Source organism: Neopsephotus bourkii, unplaced genomic scaffold (assembly GCF_033783945.1).
Source record: "Neopsephotus bourkii isolate Nb327-2 ecotype Australia unplaced genomic scaffold, CSIRO-AGI_Nbou_v1 NB_168, whole genome shotgun sequence".
Lineage (NCBI taxonomy): Eukaryota > Metazoa > Chordata > Aves > Psittaciformes > Psittacidae > Neopsephotus > Neopsephotus bourkii.
This window is the reverse complement of record NW_026900684.1, coordinates 6,701,447-6,724,344: the sequence shown is the minus strand read 5'-3', so window position 1 is coordinate 6,724,344 and position 22,898 is coordinate 6,701,447. Positions and strand designations below refer to the sequence as shown.

The 22,898-nt window shown below is 35.5% G+C and overlaps 1 protein-coding gene across 1 annotated transcript in view; it reads left to right on the top strand.

Annotated features, from left to right (window-relative positions):
* The window catches only part of TENM3 (teneurin transmembrane protein 3), a 1,300,329-nt gene that overhangs the window by 664,483 nt on the left and 612,948 nt on the right, over positions 1–22,898 (top strand). The gene's annotated exons all lie outside the window — the stretch shown is intronic.

The following is a 22,898-nucleotide window of genomic DNA, read 5'->3' as shown; positions in this document are numbered from 1 at the left end:
CAGAGGACTATAGACATTTTTTCTAACTGTAACAATTTTTTGCTTTTTAAATCCTTTCAAAAGAGATTATATCACCTGCTCATTCTTTTTAATTTTGCTTGTTGCATAAAAGCTATTCAGTCCTCATACCAGCTTCCATGAATGCTACTGTTTCTATCTTTCTGAAATACTAGTTGCACTTTTGTTTTTCCATGTTGATACAATAGGATGACTGCATTCTCTTATATATAGTATTACAGGAGATTATTTATAACCAAAGTGGTGTCTATCAGAATAAAAGCCCTCTGATCCATTGTAGCTATGGAATACTAAATAGAAATAGGGTACTTTTAAAAATACATCTACAGGAACATTATATGCACAATTCAGCATAGTGAGTAACCCAAGCTGAATTCATTCTGCTTAAAATTTTACTTCAAAACAACTTCATTGTTTTAAGTGACTACATTAAAGCTTTTTAGTGTTTCCTGCAATCTCCCAAAGCAGAAATAAAATCAGATTTAATTTATTTTATTTGCTAACACTGTGGATATAATTATTGCTGCAGAGTCTTTTTAATTGTTTTCAACTAGGTGCTTGTCTTTAAGTTGCAATAGACTTCTAATTCTGCATTGTTGATATTCCCTTGTTAATTTTGACAAAGCATCGTAAATCCAGGTATTTAGGTTTATTGAATTTTGAAATGAGGTGATTAGTTGGAACATGGATGAATGAACCGATGCAAAGCAAAATGAATTCTATGATTTACTGTCATTTGCAACTTCCTTTGGAACCGTTATGTGCAAATTGTAAAATGTATTAAGAGGTAAGATATCACAGTTATAATCAACAATGTAAAATTTTCTCAAACAAAAGTATTCATGCAGTCCTCCAAAAAGAGTAATTATTGAATAAGTATTTGATAGACACAGTTAGTTTTTATTATAGATCATGATTTTCCACTCTGTTTCAGTATGCAAAAACTCAGTAGACTTTCAGTAGCAGTCAGCAATGCTAAAGTTCCGAAGCTGTTACGTTATAATTTGCTTTCAAATATTCCTGTGCTTTAGAAGAGGCATGCATATTTAGGAAGAAATAGACCATTTATCAGTTTTTACTTAAAGTTTATAATGGTTATTAACTACAGTTAATAACAAACTAGAGTAATGTGTTCCCTTTATATTTGGTCATTGATATTTCTGGTAGTCTGGTACTTTTTTCCACTAGGCTTGAAAGGAAAGTGCATTCAATAATTTTACCTGTGTAATTCAAAATGACAGTACATGTGCAAGTATTTACTTAAAGATGGATGTGTTGTGCTTTTATTTCCAATTAAAGACTTGAGTTTAATTATTAGAAAAGAGAGAGATAACCTAGATGTACATTCAGAAACTAAAGTTTAAAAGTTAGAGAGCTCGAACTCCACAGCCTTGTAGTGGCTTATTTTTTATTTTTATTTTAGAAAGAGTCTAAACATAAAGGGCTTCCAGAGATAGGAGCCCAAAAAGCTGGTTTTCTCCATTTGAATTACAATTCAAAGACCAAAACTTCCCTTAAAACTTGAATAAATCACTTCAGGCCTCTAGAAAGACAAATTATAAGAACTCCATGTAGTGGTTTTCCTCTTCTGGTGCAGGAAAACAGAAAACCAGGCTCTGCCTATTCTTCTGATTACCCACGTTCCTGTCTGCCCAAAGGTGAGCAGTGCAAGCATTACATGCTTTCTTGTTTCTCTGAACCCTGGGCTGACGTCTGCCTGTGGGTAAATCATTCCAAATTTGCAGCCTCCATTTTTTTTTCCTACAATCCAAAAAACTCTAGAATAAATTTTGTGGAGCAAATCCACTTTTAGTTTAGTTAAATAAAAACCTCAGAACCTTAACACACAACATCTGCTGGTGTTTCTCCAGTCATTTTACAAGCATCTATAAGAAATCCTTTGTTCTATATTTCAATCATTTTGTAGAATAGAAGTCCAATATAAACATATGATTTCTCACAGATTAATAAAAAGAGATGTGTTCTCTTTTACAGTATATTTAGTGCTAATAAAAAGATATAAAAGTTTATGTACAGAAGTAAAAATAAAATTCTGTTCTTTATTTTTGTTATTTAAAATCCTAATTTAGATGCCTCATGGAAAAAAACAACTGATTTTGCTTTCTTGTCATATGTAATGTTTCTAATTCTGCATTTGCTTTCTTGCTTTGTTTAGCTCTGTGTAATACTGCCTTGATATACCTCCCATAAAACAGTAAACACTGCAAAGCAAACTCTGGATGTAACATGTTCAAAGTCTTAAATTATTTTCTGGTATGAAAGACAATTACAGTGTGATCTAGCTACCTACAAACCATAGTATCTACTTTTTGTTCTTTTCTCTGCTACTGAAAGCAGAGAGGAGCTGGTCCTTATAGCACAGGGTTGTTCTTCTGAATGGCTTCGTCTCTTATCCTTGAGATGAATGGAAAAAAATTCTTCACCTCTGTCTGGGATGGGACCAGTACTATGGCCTCAGATCTCTGACTTTCACATATGCTATTTAATTAATGCTGTTGTAAATATTATTGGCTTGGAATCTGTGTCACCCCTGCTCCCATCCTGGTGACTTGTGGAGACTTTACAGACAATGGCAGGATTATTCCTCTTTGCAAAGCAGAGAGGAACCATGAAAATATAGTACCAATAAGGTGAGTTTCTATTTTGTAGAGTTTTCTTGGGTGTACTTTATTGACTTGGCTTTGTCCTGAATTTTATCATCACAGTGTGATGGACTTCACTGGACCTGCCGTGTACTGCATATACTCACATGGATTAGAATGAGCCTACGAGTTTATATACATCTTTACAGCAAAGAGTGTTTTGTTGGAAATGTCCATTCACATACTTTGCATTCTGCCATTTGTGGTGTTGTGTCTTCACAGTTTTATACTTAATAAAAATTCATGGCAGGAGGGTTTTTTTTTGTCAGTTTAAGAAAGGTGATGGAATCTCTGCCTGATGAAATGATCAAATATAGCTCCCACAGGGAACAAAGATGCATTAACAGGTGTGAAAGCAATTATGAATAACCTTGAAACTTTTTTTTTTTTTTTTAGTATTATGTTAGTATTTCTCACGTCTGTGTTGATATCTTTTTAGTCAACTGTAACTTCAAGCTCCGATTCTCAGTTTCATTTGGTCACATTTACCTATGTTAATCGGTAGCTAATGTAAGTCTACACTGTAACAGAAAATATTTTTAACCCTGCCAGTGGTTTTATTTTGCAGGTATTTACCTTGAGGCTTGCTCAAGGTAAATATTTAAACTGTTTTGCTACAAGTGATCTGGTACTAGTTCAGTGGCAGTAAAGTTACTTTGAGAACCTCAGGGCTTGTAATAACACTGAACCCCTTTACTGCAAAGTGCAGGATGTTGAGCCACTTTTGCTGTTTGGTCATGGTAATGAAATGTAAACATTACAGCTGCTGAGCCATGATCCATTGGTCAGTTGGGTACACAGTTCCTTCAAAGCTGGACTCTCTAGCTTATCCAAATTTAGACTCTCAGTTACCTACCTGCAAGGAAAACACGCTCTACTAAGAGTTCCAAGGTTGTATTTTAAACACCTTGACAGGAAACATGGTGTTTTGGGGTTTTTTTATTCAACCTTTGTTTCAGAGGTGAAAAGTGTATCATTATATGTAATTGGCTACCTGCAGTTCATTACTGGCAGCATCATTAAGTAATAGGGGAACATTGTAATGGCTAATCTTTTAAGCATTTAGCATTCACAGTGACCTCCTTAAAAGTAACAAAGGTCAAGCTTCAGTTCAACAGAGTCCCCTGTTCACCAAGGAGACTAGCATAGCAGAGTAATCTCTGTGTGTCACTTCTCATTAATCATGCTACTTTCCTCTTCATGAAATTCCAGCAGATAATTGTTACTAAATGCGATTTGCAACACCCTGTGCTGTGGTTGAAGGACCAGAAATAGGCAAACAGATAAAAACATTGTTTAGCTTGCAGGCAGCAAGTGTTTGCTATTCAGAGGTATCAATGCATAAACATTGATTTAGCCATGAGCTGACACTTATAAAGCTTTTGCTATTTCCAGAAAGCCCTATGGTCAGGCTAAGTAATAGCCAAGGGCAAGTACTTTTACCTGCATAGCAAGGTTAGATTCTATATAAATTGCATGATCCTGAAATGAATCAGTTTTCATGATGTTACACTGCTTTAGCATTGTCATAGGTCACAACAAAGTAACCCAAATGAAACACTTGCACATGTGGTAGGAAATGTGGTCCAATGTAAGGTCAAACATGTTGATATTGAATAAAGATTTCATTAAGAACATAATTAACAAAGTACTTATTTTCTTTTATCTCAGAAATTTGATGCACGAGTTGGAAATGGCCTCAAGCTGCACCAGGGGAGGTTTAGACTGGAGATTAGGAGCAATTTCTTCCCCAGAGGGTGCTCAGGGTTTGGAACAGGGTGCCCAGGGCAGTGGTCAAGAGTCACCGTCCTGGAAGGGTTCACAAACTGTGTAGGTGAGGCCCTCAGTGGTTTAGTGGTGGCCTTGGCAGTGCTGGGGTAGAGGTTGGACTTGATGATCTGAAAAGGTCTTTTCCAACCTGGTTGATTCTATGATTCTCTATGCTATGAAATTTCTAGGATGAATTTATCTTAGTTTCCATCTGCACCTTGTAAATTTTGGTAAAAGCTGAACAGTTTTAGAAATACACTAGTAGAATTCCATAGAAAGAGATACTTCAACGTTTGTCACATGGCCCAAAGTTTTATTAACCATTTGGCCAAATTCTGTCCTGTCAAAAAATGCCTCTGATTTTTTAGAATTTACTCTGCTGTTTCTTGGCAAAAGGCAGTATTTGATTGCTACTAACGAAGTGGAATTGCACTCCTTCATTCCTGTGTTTGTGCAGAATCTTAATGTTACTGACATGCCTGTTCAGAGAATTAAAGACTACAGCAAAGTAAATGATAGTTCTAATGTGAATGTTTAGCTCCATCACCTACATCACAGAACAGCTGGTAGTGAAAGTGGTTTTATTCATGGGCTTTTCAAATAGGTTTAACTTGTGTCTTACAGAAAATAAATTAATGCAATGTCAAACAAAATTCATACTCAATCCTACTCATAAAGCACATCTTGACTGTGTAACAAGTGGGAATTTACAGCAATACAATTTCTTCAAAATATGGTTTTCAAAGGTGACTGGAAGTGTCTACATTTGTTTTGAAATACAGTAGAAAAGCACCATCACTATCCTCAGGCTTCTTTTGTTTAGATATAAGTTGCAGTACCGTTTAGTCAATTCTAGATTATTCAGAGTAATAGGACAGCATAAGTCAGATTAAGCAAAAGTATTGACAATGCAAAAACGTGTAAACTCAACTCAAAGAACATGTAGTGATGGAATGGAAAAAAATTACTTAATGTCCATGAAGAACTTATGTGATATATGATTATGAAAATTCTTCATTTAAAAGATAAATAGGGTCAAAATATACAATTAATCTCTATCCATGCCTGTAACTCCTATCACATTCCCACTCAGTCATCTCTTTTCCAGCCTGAGAAGTCCTGGCTAACTTAGTCGTTTGTTGTATGGAAGCATTCGTTCTTGAATGGTGTCCAAATGTAATACTGTTGCAGTATTTAATTACAACTTAAGTACCATCTGCTAGTAGAATATTCTCTGCCAACGTTTCTCTCCACCACTTAATAAGAAAGGTAGTATTATCCAAAACCAAGAATGTATTCTCAGGTAGTTTGTAGTATATATCTCTTGGCTTCTTCATCAATTGTTAAATTCAGTATCATACAAAAAAGGCTGTTCTTTGTTTTCATTTGGAGGGGGAATTAAAGTTTTATGTTTTGCAGCATTGAACATTTTCTATATTTTTCATGAACTTTTTCAGTTTCCAATGTATGATCAAGCAGCACAAGTGGTTTATATAGAATGCCATATTTCTGAGAGGAATTAAATCAACAACAATCTCATGTAGTATAAAAGCAAAAGGCAAGAAGAGTTAGGGAAGTTTGGATTTTTGTTTGGGTTTTGCATATTACATTTTGAATATACCTGGCAATTCTCACCTGCTATTCTTCAGAAGTAGTTGAGGTCTAAAAAAAAAAAAAATCAAGCTGAATAGGCAACTAGGCAATAGCTGGCTGAATAGTCCTGTCATTTATTTATTGCTTTTGACTTCATGGTATGTGGAAGAATGAAGGTCGGAGGTGAACTGGAAGGTGCTTTCTTTCATAAACGGCTTACAGAATAGATTTCCTTAGGCTAATTTTAGGCATCTTAATCTAAATTGAAAAGTTTGCATGAGTACTGCCTACCCACATCAGCCCAGTCCAGTATGCTATTTGCAGTTTATCTATATCGGTATACATGGAGACAGTTCTGCAGAGCTGAACTCTTTTCCAGATATAAACCCCAAACGCAAATTGCAAAAGTATACATTTTATTGGTATAGTACAGGAGATTGAGTCTATATTACATGGAACATCTTGCCATGGATTTTTTTAGATAACCAAATTTTGTATGGTTCAACAACTGGATGGAAAAATTTGAGAAAGCCTCAACAGTTGGGGAAGGTCACTGAGTTCTGACTTGCACAAGGCTGGGAGCGCATTACAGGATAGTGTTGTAATGTGTTCACCCTGTAGCTCTTCTTCCTCTCTTGGAAGCAGCATGTATGATCAGCCTTCCTTGGAAGACTTACATAACATGTAATATTTCAAATGATTGGAATTCATTTTTGCAGTGCTTATTTTTCTCCTTCAAAGCTACAGCTGTTGGCATTGAAATTTTATTTCATGCTTCCCCTTCTTGAATAATCAGACACTGCTATTTGCTAGTAAGAAGTCTTGCATACTGATGTTCCTGAAATACAGTGAAATTTGAGGGTATGTAACAGGTAAACATTAAAAACATTTAAAGTTTATAGTGATAAAGATGGGAATGCAGTAGTGGCTAGTACATGAAAACATTGCTGGGCTTGTGTAATATGAGTGACACTTCGGGAAGTTTTATAGATTCTCTGTTATTCCCTGACCACAGAATCAATTTTTGTCTGAGAGTCTTGAAGAAGGAATATTTTTAAAACACAAGTAATGCTCAGATTTTGGGAAAGTAGAAAATGGACATAAGAGACTATGCATAAGGAGATCGGGAGGGTTCCAAGTGTCAAATACGTGCTCAGCCAGAAAGTGCAAGGCATGGTTTTAATGTTTAACAAGAGGTTTGGGATGCATGGAAGCAATTTACATTCTCATGATTGCAAAGATACTACATATTCAGATGGCTATTTAAATGAAATATGGATAATTGGAAGTTTTATTCATATCTTTGAGATTTATTAAATAGTTCTTTAAATTTTTTAACCATTCACATTGGCAGATCTATGTATTTCAGCAGTTTGTGCAGTATTTTAATTGTCCCTCTGTCCTGATAGGGTAAATCTTTCTCAGAAAACCATAACAAACGAAGGAAGGAATCTTCAGCAGAGACAGCTTGACATTTGCACAAGCTGCAACAGAGTGGCTGAATGTACTTAGTGTTATAGTAGAGTCAGAGATACCATTCAAAAACTACTGTGATACACAGCTGAAACCGTAGGTTTGATTTTACTGATCATACTGCTGTAACCCTATCTAGGCTGATGGCCCTGAACAAGAGAGGGTGACTATAAACACAATGATACGATCTTGTTCGTAGCAATTCATGTACGTGTAGTAATTGGTAAATGTAGAAAAAATTGTAAAAAGTCTAAAAATGTGTTAATTAAGATTTGTAAGTAACAGAATTAAATTAGAACTCATTTTTAAACACAAAAGGCACCTTAACATTCTTTTCAAAAAGGTAATACAAATTTTCACTGAATTTTCAAGGGGCTGGAAAACAAATCCTTTGACTAAATTTTTCTTTGGTTTCAGTTGAAAGAACTTAAGAAGTTAATGCAATTTCTAGCTGGACTGAACACATTTTGAATAGAAATTCAGTTTGCTTTACTCCAAGTGGGAATTTTAAAGGTATGATCTGGAGAAGGAAACAAACAATGACCAGTGTTAATAATGTGATAAAAAATAGTAGATTGAAAATTTGAAGGTTAATATCTTTGTGATTTAGCAATTCAAAGGCAGAAATGTATTTTCTGATTGTTAAATACTACCTGCTCAAAATAAAAACAGTTATAGTAATCTCCTAGATTTTCTAAAATGATCTAAAACCAGAACATGCATTTTTTCTATGAAATTTTAATAGCTAAGTTTGTTTTGAAGGGGACCAATTTGTGAAATATTATACTTATATTCTCATTAGATGCTCCAATCAAAGATTTAACAAGTATTCAGAGAAGCACTGAAATTTTAATGTAAGAACTAATAAAGAGAATGAAGCATTGCCAAGACTGGTGATATTGGCACACACTTAGAAGCTTCATACCTTGGCTTATCTCTAAAATTATGAGTCCTTTCACTGTAATCCTGTGGGGATATGTTTTATGCTAAGGACGGGTTTACTTGCTTGAAAAAATAATGCAGGTTTCTGATAGTTGCAGAGGTAAAGTCATTTCAGAAGAGGTAAATGAAAGATAAAACTTATTCCTATGCCGGCCCATACAAAATTATTTTTTGTGATTAAAAGCACACATAGAGAAGTGTGTCAAGGGAGAAGTTATTTATTACATTTACAAATTAGAAAGACGTGTTTGTGTAAGAGTAATATTTAAAAGATTACGTGGTTTTGCATGTGCATGTGGAAATACGCATTATAATTATTATATAGAAGAAATACCCACTAAACCTGTACCTGGGTACATTTTTTATTTAGAATATTTATTGATGTCCTTTGCAAACTAATTTGTGGGTTTGCTTCTCTTGTAAATTATAAGGTTATCAATAGCTTGTGAAAATAAATAATGTCTTCAGTCAGTTCACTGGATAGCTATTATTTATCCAAGTTCTCACTTCAGCTAAGAAATTGTAACAGGTGTACTACTGTAACCTTTTGTAATTACTTTAATTATACTGTAAATAAAGCAGAACTTGAATATCCAGTTTTTCTTTCAGATCTCTCTAAGGGCTGTAATGATGTAGGGAGTGTTTACTGTACAGTAGTAGCAAAGTATATTTTATTCATTTAAAGCCTATTAAAAAGACAGTTGCAGAAATTTAAAGACACACCGTGTAAACATCAGAATTATACAATAAGTAGCTTTCCATCAGCAAACAATATAACATTATGTAAAACTTCATTTTCCTCCAAAGCAAAATCTATTTTCTATAGTGTTTCTTTCAATGTTTGGATTATTAACACACATTCTTCCTAACTTTGGTGGATAAACAGACTTGGATCGCTTAGCCATTTCTGGTACTGTGACTTAGAGCTTTGATTTGATTCTGATCCCTGGACACACATCATATGTTCAGAGATGTGTGAATTTGAAACTGGAGGTTGCCTGCTGACTTCTAAACAAAATAGGAATTTATGCAGGCACCAGCATTCTTATAATTATTTTGTTGGGTACCCTGCTGGATCGCATTTAAGAAGCACAAGAATATTCTAAGAAGTCAGTACGTATGAAAATATGTTACCATAGAAAACTGGTTTGCTTTTATCTCCATAAACTATGGATTATAAAACACATTTCATTATATCAGTAGTTGTGGTAAAAGCCATGGCTAGGACACCAAGAGCCTATCAAAATTTTCCTTGTAAAAGTGTCTAAAAGACAGCTCAGAAGACTAGAACACCCACTCTGTCTGGGGCATTGCTTTCGGATTCTCCCCTTAGCTAATGAAGGCGATATGTCAGTAACAGGTCATATCTGTGAAATCTGTAAGAGTTGCAACTTCTTGGTTTCTGGTTCCTCTGTATCTTTTCACAGATCTCTTCCTTAACGTGTGATCTCTCCTCTGCCTTCTTCCATAATAGAACCTGTTTTTTAGGAGTTTGTTTCTCCCTGAAGCTGTGTAGTGTTGCCCAAAAAGAAGAGTGGATTTTGGATGCACCCTTTCTGTGAGCCTATCATCCTGTTCTCCCTGCCAACATCACTTTCTTTTGTGCATTGCAGTCTCTGAAGTTCAAAGAAAAATGCTCATATTTTTCATGTTACCCTCAGCTCCTCTGTGCATCTGGCTGTCTCTTAATAGAAAGATACATGTTCAGCCATCTTCAGGAGTCTTTACTACAAGTCCGTTAATGTTCACATACTGCTTCTACCATGTATTTCCAAAAATTCCAGACCCACCTGCATAAATTCATTACCTTGCATCTCTGCAGTTGTTAGAACGCTGTGTAAACTGGAAGCATAACCACTTCAGGCAATGAACAGAGTGTAACAATACTAAGTTGCTTTAATTTTTCATTTGCAATTGTTTTTGAACCACTCAGTCATCAAAAGAGCAGAACCCTCTTCTATCACAACTCTGCACAGAGAGAAGCAAAACTCAGGTTTGTCCTGCATAGATTGTTCTATATTACCCTGATGTTTCCTCTCCTAAAGTGATTTTCCAGGTTTTCTTTTAGGTAGATTTTAATTCACTTTTGCTTTAGGTTATGCTTTCTGCTAAAAAAAAATGAGAATTCATTAATGAAATTAATTTTTTTAAACAAGCTCCAGACTCCTAATTACTTTGGTATATAAATAGACCACAAAACTGACGTAAGTAGCTTCTGTCATCTTGTCTATGACAATTAAAGACCTGCCACAGCTAATGACACCACGTACAATGCAATTACAGCGGCTTTTGTTTCCTTTCTTCTTTAACCTGATAGAATTCTTTTAACTTTTAACAGTTACTATTATATTATTTTTTGAACATGTTACTAGAACATGTATTTTCAGATCACTGAAAACTACTATATGAAGAACAAAGTCTTATTTTATTACATGCAGACATAGTGCTTTGCAGAAGGTGAGAAAGTCTAAACTTAATGTGAATGCATTCAGTATTTATCTCTCCAAACCCTTTCCACCTTAAAATGATTTTTTTGTTTTTCCTTAGAGGACATGTAAAGAAAACAAGTTGCTTGCTATCAAAAGATCCTGGCAATGTCCTCTCTCATTGGTATGATTATGATTCTATACAAGGGTAAGAATTTTAATGCACAGTAGTTTATCAGGAGAGACATCAACCAACTTATTCATATTAGGACATGAGTAAATTATCCCTGTTCATTCCATATGAATAGTGCTGTCACAGGATATAAATATAAAATAGAAATAAACGTGATATATACTGAAATCTTATCAGACTCAAGCAAGTATTCTAATTGTGCAAGTAAAAAGAACTGCTGTAACAAGGGGCCTTGGTGCCTGCAGGCAAGTCTTTGATTCTGTACCTTTCCGTCTTGTGACATTCTGCACTGAATATCCTTGTAGTCTTTCTCAGCACAACTTAAAAGACTTCCAATAATTAAAAAAGACAAGAATAATATCACCTTAGCTACCATTGTAGGGCAGATTCTGTTACTGTGGGTATCACAGTAAAATAAGCTAAAAAATAAGCTAAAAAATGAGATGGACAAAACTGAAGTAGTCACTCTTGCAAAACTAAATGAATGTACTCAAAGAACAGAATCAATAATGGCCACCAAAATGGTGTTCTGTTAAATAGATATGGTCTTTGATAAATTCAATAGATTTATTTACCAATTTTATATTATCAAACTGTAATCAAACTTGATTATCCTTAATCAAGTGGCAGTAAGTGGCCTGATTTCATCTCAGCCAGTACAACAAGAAAAGCCAATACAAAAATCAGTCTGCATTTTTAATATGAGCAATAGTGACCAATGCACTTCATACTACTCTCCTTAGCAAGGGCAAGATTACATATATTCGTCATGCATTGACATACTGGTGGTGTGCAGAGCAAGAAGGATGCTCTGACAGAGCTCTGATTTCTTCATTACTTTTTAGGCAACTTACCAGGTTAGTTCAAAAGTACTTAAGTATTACATCTCTTTAAAAAATATCAGAATTCTGACCACCAAATAACTCTCAAATCTGCATTATATGTGGTTTTATCAGTAATGCCAACCAGATGCTCTACGACTCAGTAAGTGTATATCAGCTCAAGTGGGATCTGAAAAGTAATGGGTTTGAGCTAACCTGTCTAGTGCACAGAAGCCTGTGTGTGTTTGACTGATACTACTGCCAGTTCTCAAAGATACAAATTATGTTAAAGTTGGGGTGTTGTTTTTTTTTTGTTTGTTGTTTTTTATTTTTAATTTGCTTTTCAGCAGCTTCTCAGAAAACAGCAAGAGTCAGGGATTTCTCTTACTTCTTGAATAGCTTTAATTGGAGAGCTAGAACCTGTAGGAGTATGTACAGGGTTGTACCCAGAGTGAATGAAACCAGCCAACAATTAGTTATGATTCTACTTGCAACTTCTGCTAGCTGACTGTAGACTAAGGAATATGCTATACAATCTAAATGGCAGCTAGGGGGCATGAGTATGTGCTGTCTGTGAGACACACCACCACAACACTGCCCACTACTGAAATAGTGTACAGCCCCCCTGTTGTCTTCTACAGGTGACATCCTGAAAGCTCAAGGACAGGACTGCTTAGGACAGCAGACACCAAGAAACATGGCTGGTTCTTTGTTGCATATGTTCCTCTCATGCATGTTTCACACAGTGGGATTTACTATGCAGTTGCTTTTATTCTGTTATAGGTGCCTTCAATATATCGCTTTTTGTTTTTTCTTTCAAACAAAAGTTAAATATCTGTCTGTTAACATTTAACATGTTATATTTCAAGTGTATATTGTGCTTTCAAAACCTACAAATCCTAATGTTTCTGTACTGCATCAATCACATGCCAAAGGAAACTGCAAGATCCAGATAGCACCCAGCTGCCTTTGCAGTCATAGCAGAATGCATGGTGCTATGACACACAAACAACATAGTTGTGCAAAATTCTGTTTTCTACAAACAGGTATAAGAAAAGCATTAAATATCAGATAAATCAAAAGAAACTTAAAAAAACCCCTCCTGTTTCTCCTTATGTTGCTGCTATTCTAATTTATAAAAAAAAAAGAAAAAAATGGAAAATCACAAAGCCTCAATTCAAATTACTCAGAGCAAATGGGAGTGTTATTACTGTTTTAACCAACTGCTATGTTTCCACATGTCTTTTGTACTTTCTCTTTTTTTTTCATTATAATCTAAAAAAGAGAAGTAATTATTTTTTTAAGAAAGGGAGAAACCAGTAATAAAACATTTCTTTGTATAGCTTAATTTTATGTAATAATGAAGAGTGTCTATCCAAATATGCATCCCCAAGACTGGGGGAATTCAGAGCCAAAAGGGAAATTAGAAGTTGCTGTAGGTCCCTGATTCACATAGGTATGAAGTATGAGTAGTACTGCTCAGTGAGGCAGCACAACTGTGGAAAATCAGTATATGATCATGCAAATATAGAATATATCAAAGTGCAGATGCCCAAGAAAGAAGAATCTCATTTCTAAGAGTTAGCTCCTACAGCTCTAGTAAAACTCCTTGAATTTTGTTTTACTTGGATTAATACACAAGAGAGAAGTGAGTGGAAGTGGTTAGAGGTTGTTGTGAAAAATCTTAGGTTCTTCTTTTCCCTGCTCTTATCCTTATTCTGGTGAAAAGGGGCAGCAAGTAAGGAACAGCTTGGTTTCAATTCTTAGAGTTTCAGTAAAAGATACAGGATGACATAATGTCACAGTCATGCTTTATTTCACTCTAGCTGTCAGAAAAGAGTCTCTCTGAACTATTTTGGGATTTGTGCTCTTTTTCAACATATTCATGTGCTTTGCTTAGATTATAAACGATGACCAGTAAAGTACCATTACCATTTTAAGCCAACCAAAGACTACATAAAGCAAACATTAAAACAATAGTCCTAATAATAATTGTGTAAAAGTGAATTTGGTAATGACTTTAGTTTCTGCTGACTTGTTAACTAACCATACGCTTAACTTCAGAATCAATCAAGAATTTCCTTGGACTTTAGTTAATTGGGTGACACACGATTTAAGTACATGAAGTGCGATAAATACAAGCTGTCTTGATGAAGATCACTGTTGACTTAGACAGTGATTGAATAAGAAGAACTGTAATAACAAATGTGTGCATAGATATTTTAAAGCAGAAATCAAGCCAGCCTATTAGAATTAGCAACAGACAGTTTATATGGGTATCAGTCTCCTTACTTACGTACAGTGAACAGAAACAGTGTCATGCACACAGAAGGACATTATCACGCTTTCTATGAGCCACGGGGTAGAGGCAATGAAAAACAAATTTTCTTTTATTCATTTTTGCTTTACACTTTTAACGGATGTAAATATAAAGCTGAATATCGTATGCATTTTGTTTCTGTTTTACGTTGTGCTAGGATGCTGTTGTTGCTTTGTTTTAATCAAACTGAACACCCCATCAGGCTATTTTTATTTTGAGTCTCTGAAAAAAGTTTACAAATTTGACTCCATTGATGAGGAGCAAATACTCTTGCAGATCATTGCTTGGCTAAAGGGACAGTTACATCACGATCAGTCAGATCACTTTGTTTTAAATCTGTAGCATAGTTTATGGAGTTTTACTACTATTTTACTACTATTTTACTGTTGTCTAGACCCAGAGATATATATAGAAAGAGTGTACAGTGAAAAAAAAAAAGATTGACTTTCTAGTGAATATTTTCTTCCCACAAGACTACTTTGCAACAGCATTTGTAGTGATGTGATCATTAATCATAACTTACAAAGCTGGGGTAGCGTCTGAACGAGAAGTGTGGTACTTGATTGGTAACAACTAAGACACAACTATAAAAATGACTGCTATATTCAGCTTGAAGACTTTTGTAAGGGTAAGTTGATGAGAAATTCATCTGTCCAAGCCTTCAGAAAATTTTTTTCCCACTAAGCACTGCTGCTGCAAAGACATACAGTTAACAAGTTCCAGTTTGACTTTGGGCTGTAACCAAGTTTATCAACTACAGGAAGTAAACAAAGTGTATTTCTGGTTATTGAAGTGATTTGGTACATTTTTTAAAAAAGCATTAGATTTACTACTAGTTTGGCAATGAACTACTACTGACAAGCTTTGCAGCATTAATGTGCATGAGTAGAGGATAGTAGCAACAACTCTTCAAGTGTTTCAGGTTTCAGCATTGCTGGGGAAAAGGAATATGGTGTGGTTTGGGTTTGCTGAAGGGTACTTCTGCAGTGAGAGGAGGACACAGTACAGATGGAAAGCCATGTGCAAATGTATTCAAGTTCCTGCAGTTCAACTGCCTACTCAGTTCAAGAAGATGCGGGACAAAAAAAAAAACAACTATACTTAATTATGGTGAAGTGTTTCAAATAAGGTATTTTTAAAAATCAAGGGGGATTTAACCACATTTTCTAGACTAATCATAAAGGCTGGCAGTAATAGTGCCATCCACAACTCTGCAGATCACAAAAATAGAGAATTTTTACTCAGATGAACAATGGCTAAAATAAGCAAACTCATACGCTACTTATAGTTTCTTTGTGGCTTCCCCCACTGGGTGTAACAAACATACCAGAAAAAAAAAAAAAAAAAAAAAAAAAAAACAAACAAACAAAAAACCCAACAACACACAACCAACCAAACCCCCCCCCCCCCCAAAAACCAAAACACAACAAGCCAGGGAGTAGGGGGGACAGATTTTACAACAGGTTCCAGAAAGGGAATACATGAGGTAGGGAGGGAGGGAGGAAAGTGGCACAAAAAGCGAGACAGGAATAAACTCAAGGGTGCACAGAGAACTGGAAATCTGAATTAGAGCCTGCAACTTGGGAAGAAATCTTCTAGGGGCAGATTCATTCTTCTAGTAAGTTAAATCAGCTGGAGAGTGTGAGAAAAAGATGTTCCCATCTTCCTTAACATCCCACTGTCCAAAAAGATACTGTTATGCTGCAGTAAGTGGCCCTATTGCAAAGCCTGGCATCTTTTTTTTCTTTTGCTATCTGGAAAGACTTCTATTTGCTGATGAAGAAAAGTGATTTTAACAAGGTCTTTCCTTTCTTCCCCTTAATACATCAGCTAGCCAACATAAGTGGGAAAGTGCTAATTTATGACTCTTTTCTGGCTTGCTGTTGTTAAGGCAATGCTCCAACGGCAGGTGAAATCATTTAAGGGTGCTAAATAGTACAATGGAAAAGCTGTGGTGGCCTTGTTTAATCTCCTTCTTGATTTTAAAGGTAGGGAGCATTTCAGCTTTAATGTTTTTGCTCATGTTAAACTCCGTTCTTAAATCTAAGGGGAAGGGGGGGATTTATGTTTGAAGACATCGTATTTACTTTGAAGGTTTGCTCATGTTAGAAAATGATCTCTGTAAAGGTGTTCTTTTTGTCTGCGAGAGCCACTAATGGTAAGCAGCAGTCATCTTTATTATGTGAAGCAGAACAGGAAAGGCTAGGTTAAAAATTGCAATCTGTTGCCATGTTATTAAGCCCCATACGTTGCAGCCCACAAAAAGGTGGTGTTAATGAAGAAATATGTTCAGTGTGCTAAGTTTATTGGGGAAAGAACAGATAACCATAGGAAGAACTACTCTTCTGGATTTATAGTTGAGTCTGTAGCAACCTTATGACTGTAGTCAGAAATGCTGCTACAGGATCTTATTGCTGTGGAGTTGATGTGTAGAACAGATACCAGGTAGGTCTTTCTCAGACTACTAAATGTGTCCTGGTCACTCATGCTACATGTGCAAAGTTAAGGAGGTTTTGAGGCTGTCAGCAGAGAGGTCATAAAGCAAAAGGAAGGAACAGGAATTATAGTGCTTATATCACTTGTACACGCTGTAGGCTACCAGTGTAGTACATAATTCATCTCAATCTACCTGTCTGCTTCTCAGAAAAGAAATTATACCTGTTGTTTATTTGCCTATTTTGATAGGGAGGATGCAAAGAGTGCACCGTATTAAAGACTGTTTAAGGAGGTAGCAGTAGAAAAAAAATAGTTATTTGAATTTCTGTGAAAAACTAACAGAGTCCTTTAACATAATTTTTGTGTTCTGCAGCAGCAGGAGTTAGGTAGGGCAAGGCTATATCTCTGTCCAGTTGTAATCTTTTCAGTTGTAATTTCACAGATCATCCCATAATCAGCTAGATTCATGTATAGACACTTAATTGCAAAGCTTGAGTATATATCTTGCTAGCAGGAAAAGGAATAGATGGGGCTTGGGGGGGGGGGGGGGGTGGTTTTGGGGTTTTGTTTTTTTTTTTTTGGTAATTTTGCTACTTGCAGGGTAGATAATTATATTTCTTACCATATGAATTGTTGGCATATGATGATGTGACTAGCCTCATCTTTAAAGTACTTCTATAGAAAGGAATAAAATATCCAGGCAGTGATGGCTGGATCACTGCTTTCAGTACTAGATCAAGAGCCTCTGACACAGCTGCTGCATCCAGCATTTTGAACTGTTGTTTGTTTTTCTTATTTAATGTTGTGCATCATCACTGATAAATCAGTAGGACCAAAATACCCTTAATGGTCTTGCTACAATTTTTACCTGCATATTTACTGTGTTACTGCCTTTAATTATAGGGCATGAACTATTTCTTATCCATGTTATTTTAAGCACTTTTTGTAATCTTAAATAAATGTGTAGCATGTATTCAGGATAGTATAAAGTACTGCTCCAGGTGGCTTGATAGTGACAGATAACCTTATTTATTGCTATGACAGTACAGGGGCAAGCTGCACCTGTGGTCTCTTCCCCAGCCTGTCTCACAAGCTTGTCTTTCAAGAGATAGACCTTAATAGCACTTTTGAGGAATTGAATCCAGTGATTGACCTAATTTTAGACTGTATCTTGCCCCAGTTTCATGCCAATCAGTGCCTTATCCTTTATGCAGTCTTTACAAATGTTTCTTCAGATACTATATGCCACTATTTCCTATTTTATTTTACTTAGTCTTTACCCTAGGACACTGCTCCCTTTTTTGATAGGGTGAACCTTGGAAGCCCAGCTGTAAATTTTGATGGTGTTTCAATGACACGTTTTTGTAAGGTTTTATGAGAAAGATCAAAGTTACAAAGAATATCTTCCTATAAAGACAGGTGTTATCCATTCTCTGCAGAAACACATCACAGGTACAGGAAAGGTTGAAGATCATAATAGGTTCTCTTACCCAGGTCAGTGAAACATGGCAACACGACTCCCTACAAGTAAGCATGGCACATTGCTTGAAACATATTCTCTAACATTCAGTCAAGATCAGCTACTTTATATATAATCTCAAGTGTTTCTACCCAACCTTCTTGCATTCTCAGTCTCTTTCTAACATTGGTTTTCCTGTGCTGGCTTAATTCCTTCCTATGTGGTATTTCTTAACATTTTAATATCTTTTTGATAAAAAAATTCTGAAAAGAAAAAGAAGCCAGGTAATCTAGCCAAAGTCAGACAGACATAAATTTTTCAGTTAGTATTTCTAATTCTCTCTTACTAAGTCTTGGTATTTCTATATGATACCTTATCCATGATAATTGTTTTTACTAAGAGAGTTCTATCCAGCAAGTCAGAATATGTCAGCCAGATTGAAGAACATGAAGTAATTATAAAATGTTATGGATATTTCCTTTGAACCCCACAATTAATAAAAGTTTTTGTACTATCACAATATACTACTACAAGGATAATGTGATTAAGTTCTCAACTTCTTCAATTTTTAACAAGGTAAGAATGTAATCCAACAATAATTTCCCAATTGATAATGAAGGAAATGCAAATTTTTGTATGATTTGTTGTATTTCTGCTGTGATCTTGTGAATTAAAACAAAAATTGAGATTAGGAAAGTAAAAAAAAAAATTGACAAATAGAAAGACTCATTGGGTAGCAAAATGAGGCAGCAAAATTCTGAAACCAAAGTTGTTATATTCAGGTGCATCCTAATTTAAAACAAACTCTTTTATTGTTCATTAGAATCCATAGTGGTTGTTGTCTTGACAGTAGAAAACATTGTGGTAATGCTGTCTGATTAATAACTTCCATTTGCAATCTGGGTGTTGCTGACTACAATAGAATCATTTTCAAAGTGACTCTAGTGCTGTGTGATAAATGGATGGATTTCATAAAGAGAGCTTGATCTACAGACAGTGCTGGCTACAGAGAAATTGCTGTGTCTTGTTTTGCTATTACTGAACTTCATTTAAATTTACGTTCATTTTTCTTTATACTTTTATATTTTCCGGTGTCTTATATGCTTCTGTATGGTTCTTGCATAAGTATTTGTCTGACGTCACTAACATTTCAGCAGGAGCTGCTGAAGATTACAAATGTTAATAGGGCTTAAAAACTAGGTATTATGTTTACTGGCTTACCTCCACCCCTCGTATATGCATATTGATATCCAGCTTTAATTTTTGATTTTTACAATGTTTTTCAAGAGTAAGCAGTTTGATATTTCACTCATTTACAAAGAATGGGCTGTGATCCTCAAATTCCAAACCCAAATCTGTTCCTAGACTGAATGGCAAGTCTGTGTGCCAAAGGCTCCTCAGCTCTGATCACACACAGTTTATTTCTTAAAGGAAACTCAGAAAATTTACTGAACTGTTAGCTCTTTAACCAAAGGAGATAACACATAAATGGTGGGAAATAGATCAAAATTTTATATGTGTTCTGGTCTCTTTTTGAGGAAAGCAAAGCCAGTAAAATAAAGCAGGAAAAAATGAACCCAAATAGAAAATCTTTTTCTATTTTATTTTTTTTCCCCAAAAGAAGTGTGAAGTATTAAACATGTGAAAGCTGATAACTACACTTAAGTATAAATAGGAAAATATTTCTGGTTTTTTATGTTATGAATTTTATGTTTGGGAACAGGAAAGACCTGGTCAGTAGCAACAGGAATTGGAAACTCCGCAAATACTGTCTGTCAGTATTTGGCTAGGGTTATAAAAGTTGAGAAATTCCTGCTAAACATTTTTCTGCAAATTTAGATGTTAATGTTACACTAAAATTTAATTACTAGGCATCTCCAAAAATCATAGTGTAATGTGTAGACTAATTGCAAATAAATACAAATACTCGCCAGCATGCCCAGGTTAGGAGCCTGGATGCTCAATGCTTCCATTATACCAAGTGGAAAATCAGAAGTTCTTTTAAGCCTGATTTGATCTCTGGAGATGCCTTTCACTTTCTCTATTGACCACAAAGGAAACTTTGGTGAAGCTTCAAACTTTCAACCTTTAGTAAAGGGTTCAGAGCTGGCCAGGAGAGTGCCTGAAGAAATTTTAGTCTTGTTCCTCTTTATGATTGACTGTGTAATAACTTAATTGCTGTATCATGTTCTTCATCATATAAAAAAACATTTTGGAATTGTTGTTTTATATTATACTTTTCATGTGAATTACCTAGATTTAAAAGTGATTTTAATGATAATACACGATACCATGTGGTTCTCAGCAAGTTTTGTGTTGAATGTTTAGTACAACTGCCAGGCTTGGTGAGAGCTGCTAGTAAGGAGTCTTGGTGGTGGTGAATCTGATTCAGTTTAAGGCAGGTCACAAATCTCAGTCACACTTGAGGAGATCATCCCGATTTTATTGTCTGAGCTAGCTTCATTTATGGCTGGCTTCCAAAGCAGCATATTGGAGTGCAAGTTCAGAAGACGCAAACTAGGAAATATGAAGTAAAGAACTGAGAAGGCACTATGCTGCTAACATGCAATCTGTACTTTGCTAGCAGTCCTCTGGTTCAGTTCCTGACATTGTCCCTTGTGAATAACTGTAAATTAAATCATTATAAAATTGATATAATTGTTTAGAGAAACAGAGATCCTCTGTCTGTTCTGGAGTTCAATGTGTCTATTATCTCTGCCATCCTCTTAATCAAGAGAAGCAGCTGACAAGTAATGCGCTAAATATGACTAGCAGGAGACTGCAGATAATAAGATTCAGTGCTTGAGTTCAGAGAAGGCAAGTGACAAACCCTGGATAACTCCCTTTCCATTTAAAAATACCTACCAGTGGTACCAGCCAATACTAAACGTGTCCTTTCCTGAAGCGTATCATCATGTGAAAAACAACTTAGATCACAGAGAAATAAGTACTAGACTTAGTAATATCTATGCATCCATAGCAGTAGGATATACCCTACTATTCACACTGTAATACCTCAGTAACAATTCACAGAACAAAAATTAGAATCATAGAATAGTTAGGGTTGGAAAGGACCTTAAGATCATCAAGTTCCAACCCCCTTGCCATGGACAGGGACACCTCACACTAAACCATGTCACCCAAGGCCTCTTCCAACCTGGTCTTGAACAATGCCAGGGATGGAGCATTCACAACCTCCCTGGGCAACCTATTCCAGTACCTCACCACCCTAACAGGAAAGAATTTCCTCCTTATATCCAATCTAAACTTCTCCTGTTTAAGTTTTAACCCATTACCCCTTGTCCTATCACTACAGGCCCTAATGAAGAGTCCCTCCCCAGGATCCCTATAGGCCCCCTTCAGATACTGGAAGGCTGCTATGAGGTCTCCACGCAGCCTTCTCTTCTCCAGGCTGAACAGCCCCAACTTTCTCAGCTGATCTTCATATGGGAGGGGCTCCAGTCCCCTGATCATCCTCGTGGCCCTCCTCTGGACTTGTTCCAACAGTTCCATGTCTTTTTTATGTTGAGGACACCAGAACTGCACACAATACTCCAAGTGAGGTCTCATGAGAGCAGAATAAAGGGGCAGGATCACCTCCTTCAACCTGCTGGTCACACTCCTAATTGAACTTTTAAACATCGAGTTTCAGTGTTAACATTTGCAAGGACATATTGGTGTTTACTGCCATCATATTTGATGGTCTACTTACTCAAATCTTCTAGTACAGATAGTAATATTGCAAGTCAGCAAATTCTGGAAAGTTCTTCTATTTGTATTGGCTGAAAAAAAATCTGTGAAAAAGCATTTGGGCAAGAATTATTAGAAATATATTGTAATGACATTAGCATAAATTTTCTGAATGATGTCATCATAAAGTGTTTCCACATTTTTCTGAATGTCTTTGAAAGGCTGATTGTTCCCTCACTGTGGTATTGGTTTCAGCACACACTATTACTTAAAAGGAAGCAGTTTAAAAAACCTACCAACAACAGCTACATCTTTTTGTTGTTGTATTTGCTGCTTGTTTTCATTACTCCTCAGGTATATTTATTAGGTAAAAAATTTATAGCATGTGTTTCTCAAACAAGTGTTTGAGAAAAATGTCTGTCTCATAACTACTTAAAAATACCTTACTAAAAGACCATGAAATATAATGGCAATGAAGAAGGTCATAACACTTGTTCTGCTCCTCTAGAATGCATAGTAAATCTTTTGACATGCCTTCCCGTTCTGCTTTTTTTTTTTCTGTGCAATAACTTTTATAATTATTGTTAATTGTATTGTAATCTGTGTATTAGCTTCAGTCCTTTAGTGAACTACAGTATTTGTAACACTGAAATCCCATTTTTGAGGTGTTTTGGTTTTTTTTCTTTGCTATTCCATATTGGAGCTTGAATTTTTATTTTATTTTTTTTCCTTGTTTAATCCTTCCTAGACCAGTCTGTTGCTTTGGGGGTTTTGGTTTTTTGTTTTTTTCATTATATTTCTTATTTCAGCCATCAGCAAACAAATTTTTTCTTGTTCTTTAGAATATAAACTTATTTTTTCTCTGAATTTTACCCCTTTTCATGCCTGAGTTATTAGCTGACATGTTTATTTTCCAGACCAGCTTTTAAAATTTGCTTTCCTTCCTTTAATTTATAAATGATATAATCAATTATTTATGCATTATTTCCCTAGTGAGTCCTAGAAGAATATTTGATTGTCCTCAGAGAAGTCATGCCATGAGCAAAGCTCTCTCGGCAGCTGACACCAGTTAGCCCAGCCAGTTTTAAACCTCT